Source organism: Acipenser ruthenus, chromosome 1 (genome assembly GCF_902713425.1).
Source record: "Acipenser ruthenus chromosome 1, fAciRut3.2 maternal haplotype, whole genome shotgun sequence".
Classification (NCBI taxonomy): Eukaryota; Metazoa; Chordata; class Actinopteri; order Acipenseriformes; family Acipenseridae; genus Acipenser; species Acipenser ruthenus.
Window position 1 is genome coordinate 79,744,364 of NC_081189.1, and position 5,427 is coordinate 79,749,790.

At 37.4% G+C, this 5,427-nt stretch overlaps 1 long non-coding RNA gene across 2 annotated transcripts in view; it reads left to right on the plus strand.

The window, feature by feature from the left end:
• LOC131737960 (uncharacterized) overlaps nt 1–5,009 on the plus strand; it is a 6,298-nt gene extending 1,289 nt beyond the window's left edge. Inside the window, exons 2-4 of one of the 2 annotated variants that reach the window (XR_009329538.1) lie at nt 1,219–1,348; nt 1,662–1,878; nt 3,921–5,009. This is a non-coding gene — a long non-coding RNA (uncharacterized LOC131737960). Of the gene's footprint in view, nt 1–683; nt 1,349–1,661; nt 1,879–3,920 lie in introns of those variants that run through there. The other variant, XR_009329537.1, reaches the window with a different exon arrangement.
• Nucleotides 5,010–5,427: the final 418 nt, after the last annotated feature.

Below are 5,427 nucleotides of genomic sequence, written 5' to 3' on the forward strand. Positions count from 1 at the left end.
TTGAGCTTTTTGGCAAGTCACATCAGCTCTATGTTCACAGACGAAAAAATGAAGCTTTCAAAGAAAAGAACACCATACCTACAGTGAAACATGGAGGAGGCTCGGTTATGTTTTGGGGCTGCTTTGCTGCGCCTGGCACAGGGTGCCTTGAACCTGTGCAGGGCACAATGAAATCTCAAGACTATCAAGTCATTCTGGAGCGAAGGCACCCATCAAACCTGAGACAGCTGGAGCAGTTTGCTCAGGAAGAGTGGGCCAAACTACCTGTTAACAGGTGCAGAAGTCTCATTGAGAGCTACAGAAAACATTTGATTGCAGTGATTGCCTCTAAAGGTTGTGCAACAAAATATTAGGTTAGCGGTCCCATCATTTTTGTCCATGCCATTTTCATTTGTTTTATTATTTACAATATTATGTTGAATACAAAATCAAAAGCAAAGTCTGATTTCTATTAAATATGGAATAAACAATGGTGGATGCCAATTACTTTTGTCAGTTTTTGTCAGTAAGTTATTTCAGAGAAAATTGTGCATTCTTCATTTTTTGTGGAGGGGTACCAACTAATTTGAGCACATCTGTGTGTGTATATATATATATATTAGTTGTATTAGTTGAACACTTATAAGAGAAGGAAATATTTTAAACTGTATCCCTCTACAAAGCGGCGCATGTGCTCCCTTTGCCAGACTACTAAGTACAAGCCTAAGCAATTTTATTTGTTGCATCAGATCTACATTAATGTAAGTGTGAAAGACTGACTAACAAGCGGCATGTGTGGAAGTAAGACTTAACTGCATATTTTTATTTTTCTTGTGTACAAAATTTTAATGTACGAATAATACTGTAAGCCCAGGAATATTTGCTAGCCTTTTATTACGCAAATTTGACATATGAAACATTTTTGGCGCGAATAATACTATTGTAAATGCTTTCAGGATAACAGGTCCTCTTGTGTAATTCACCAAATATTTTGGCCACGATATTTCTGGACTTACAGTATTTAAATTTTACCCAATGAAGAAAAAAATACTACTGTGTAGGGCATGTTAAGAATTCTTGCATATAAAAAAAAAAAAAATTCCTAATTTTAGGGAAATTATTTTTAGAATTTAAAGTGGTCAAACTTAGTTAAGTATATTGCCATGTCGTTGTAATGTGGGTGAACAATAAATAGTAAATATGAAAATATTTTAAAGTACAACTATTATTACTCTACAGAATGTTCTTGGGGATTCACAGCAGCGTGGAGGTGTAGTACTTTGATAATCTTGTTCAGACAACGCCATTTTCTCTCGCGGGATGTGCTCCATTTTGTGGGCATATTAGGAATTCTTAAACTCTTATGGAGGTAATTATTCGAACATTTAAAGGGTCCACGCCTATATAAGTGTGTATGTGCATATATATATATATATATATAGATGCATAGATAGATAGATAGATCTCCCTCCATTTGGTTGTATTGTTTTATGAACGATTACATAGTTAGGCACCCACTAAATGGCATAACCAAATATTTGAAATATAAATTGGTAGAAAATGATATACTGTAAAATGTAGACAGCTAATATGTTTATTACAGAATAGATATTTTTCAATCAAAATGCAGACGGTAATATACCCCACACACACTTGCTTCTGTATTTTATTTTAATTGACAGATGGAACAGGAAAGCACTGGGGATTCTGTTTTAAACTCCCACATTAGTTCTGTGTTGCCAAACCTCACCACCTGTGTGCTCAATTCTGTTTTGGACACACTCAAAAACCTGGGTGTAGAAACCCTGGATGATTTCAGATTTGTAAAAGATGATGATCTCCTGATGGTCCTCAAGCCAATAGAAGTTCGAAAACTCCTAGCCAGCTTTACAGTCACATGTGAGTATATTACAGTTCAGTCAATTGTCTTCAAGTGCTTAATTGGCAGTAAACCTATATATATATATATATATAATATATTGTGTGTGTGTATATATATTATATACATACATAAAACCTGCATTTTGTATTTTGTCTCTTGCCTATATCATTGTGTATACTTTTATTTAGAATTGTTGAATGAGAGAATTATGTGGCAATTACATCACATAATCCTTTAACAAATGACAGAAATGTTTACTGTTTGGATGTACATACAGACGTGCTCAAATTTGTTGGTACCCCTCCACAAAAAATGAAGAATGCACAATTTTCTCTGAAATAACTTGAAACTGACAAAAGTAATTGACATCCACCATTGTTTATTCAATATTTAATAGAAATCAGACTTTGCTTTTGATTTTTTATTCAACATAATATTGTAAATAATAAAACAAATGAAAATGGCATGGACAAAAATGATGGGACCGCTAACCTAATATTTTGTTGCACAACCTTTGAGGCAATCACTGCAATCAAACGTTTTCTGTAGCTCTCAATGAGACTTCTGCACCTGTTAACAGATAGTTTGGCCCACTCTTCCTGAGCAAACTGCTCCAGCTGTCTCAGGTTTGATGGGTGCCTTCTCCAGACTGCAAGTTTCAGCTCTTTCCATAGATGTTCGGTAGGATTCAGATCAGGACTCATAGAAGGCCACTTCAGAATAGTCCAATGTTTTGTTCTTATCCATTCTTGGGTGCTTTTAGCTGTGTGTTTTGGGTCATTATCCTGTTGGAGGACCCATGACCTGCGACTGAGACAGAGCTTTCTGACACTGGGCAGTACGTTTCGCTCCAGAATGCCTTGATAGTCTTGAGATTTCATTGTGCCCTGCACAGATTCAAGGCACCCTGTGCCAGGCGCAGCAAAGCAGCCCCAAAACATAACCAAGCCTCCTCCATGTTTCACTGTAGGTATGGTGTTCTTTTCTTTGAAAGCTTCATTTTTTCGTCTGTGAACATAGAGCTGATGTGACTTGCCAAAAAGCTCCAGTTTTGACTCATCTGTCCAAAGGACATTCTCCCAGAAGGATTGTGGCTTGTCAATATGCATTTTAGCAAATTCCAGTCTGGCTTTTTTATGTTTTTCTGTCAAAAGTGGAGTCCTCCTGGGTCTTCTTCCATGGAGCCCACTTTCGCTCAACAAGCGACGGATGGTGCGATCAGAAACTGACGTACCTTCACCTTGGAGTTCAGCTTGTATCCCTTTGGCAGTTATCCTTGGTTCTTTTTCTACCATTGGCACTATCCTTCTGTTCAATCTGGGGTCGATTTTCCTCTTGCGGCCGCGCCCAGGGAGGTTGGCTACAGTTCCATGGACCTTCAACTTCTTAATAATATTTGCAACCTTTACCATGCTTGTCTATTATTTTCTTTCTGAATCTCCTCAGACAACTCTCTCCTTTGCTTTCTCTGGTCCATGTTCAGTGTGGTGCACACAATGATACCAAACAGCACAGTGACTACTTTTCTCCATTTAAATAGGCTGAATGACTGATTACAAGATTGGAGACATGTGTGATACTAATTAAAGAAACTAATTAGTTTGAAATATCACTATAATCCAATTATTTATTATCTTTTCTAAGGGGTACCAACAAATGTGTCCAGGCCATTTTAGAATATATTTGTAGAATAAGCAATAATTCATCTCTTTTCACAGCTTCTTTGCTTTATTCTATGACATACCAAAGGCATGCAAGTATACATGATAAAATAGCTTTTAATTTCATCACTTTTCAGGAGGAATGAAGCATTATTTCAATGAGCTGTAAGGTTACCAACAAATTTGAGCACGTCTGTACATTGCTTATTGCTAATTTAATTAATAAAAAGCTGGTTAAAATTAACTAATTGTGTATTACGGACAAACTTAACCAATTACAAAACCTCTAAGAATTTTGTAAGTTTAAAAAAAATCTGGAATGTGTGTTGGGGGGTGGAAAACAAAAACAAACAAAAAAATGAAATAATAACTTAATGTTTTTTTCTGTAATTCTGAAGGTGAAACCACGATTTCCAGCAGTCCATGCTCATCCAGAACAGAGACCTCAACAGTCTCCAGCCCAGGGTGCTCTTTTGCACAGAGTTGTATCGAGTTGGATGAATCACTTTCACCTTTGGAAGCTGACTGGTTCCTTCGGTTTTGAGATACCATGGGAAAAACTCCCTACTGACCTCCTTTACAAGTTAGAAAGGCCATCGCCAAAGCAACGCAGAGAAATGATACGACTCATTATTAATGAAGTCACAGGGGTCTGCAAGAGGCCTTCAAAGAAACATCTTACAGATATAGCAAGAAGAATTGTGGCAAAATATCCTAAATCTTTGCAGGATGTTATCGAAGGCCACATAGTTGGCAGTGGATATGATTCCTTGGTAAAACAGCTGCAGAGCAGAGCAGATAATGTGAAGCGTACACAGTTTTCTACCCCCAAAAGACAGTTTCAACACAGTAGTGGGAGCGACACGGAAGAAGTTCCTGCAAAGGAACAAGCTTTACCTCAAGACACTTACGGTTGCATAAACTGGGATCCCGAGCACCTGCCAATCACAGAGACACTTACAAGTCAAAAACAGCAACAAGAAGAAATGAAAACCATGTTCAGAGAAAGAAACTGGGATACACAGATAATCACCAAAACAATGGTGGCAACGTACTACACTCAGAAAAAAGACATCATCCGAGGTATGGAAACTGAAAAAATAAGGAGGGAGTGGCCATTTCTGTTTGAAATGCCAGGATTACAAGCACACTTCAGGGCACTTGCAGGTGTACAATTAGAAGGGACATTTTTTGAGACCGTAAAAAAACAAATCGCACAGAATTCTGGCCTACATGGACACTCTCAACAATGAGAAACAAAGAAAAACTGCAAGAGTTTTGGCACAGATCGAAGTTGCAAAGAAGGACACAAAGTCTAAATTACCGGAGATGCCAGGGTTGGTTTTGCTGCTGCTTGCTTACTTTGGTGAAGACGACAAGCAAATGTTTTTCCAGGTGGATGACACTTGCTTACCTTCTGAAGTGCCAACATCTGATCTGCCTGCATCACCTTGCATTATTTTCTGTGGTATGTGTTTTGGTAATCCATGTATTTGTTTGACATATGCTCAGTAGTTTTATTTTATTTACTTTTGGCTGAGGAATAAGGGGACGAAGTATAATCTGAATTTAATTGGCATTTTTAGTATCCCAGAAAAATGACTGAAGAGAAATGCTTTGTGAACAATCTGCTTACATCCAAATTCCATTTTAAATAATTGTGTAAGGTTCATGAGCAGTTTTCAGACCAACAAACTAACTTTGTGGAAGCTTTGCTTATGATGTTTGCATCCTACTACTGCTTGAACATCCATTACCCATCAGAGTTGGGAGCAACACTTGAATTCCTTCAAAGGTACAGTATATAACACATGGATATGTACCTTGTTTTCACTTTAACCTGTTTATAGTGGAGCGATTTAAACTTCTCAAATATTTGTGACACCAGTAATGATCAGTCTAATA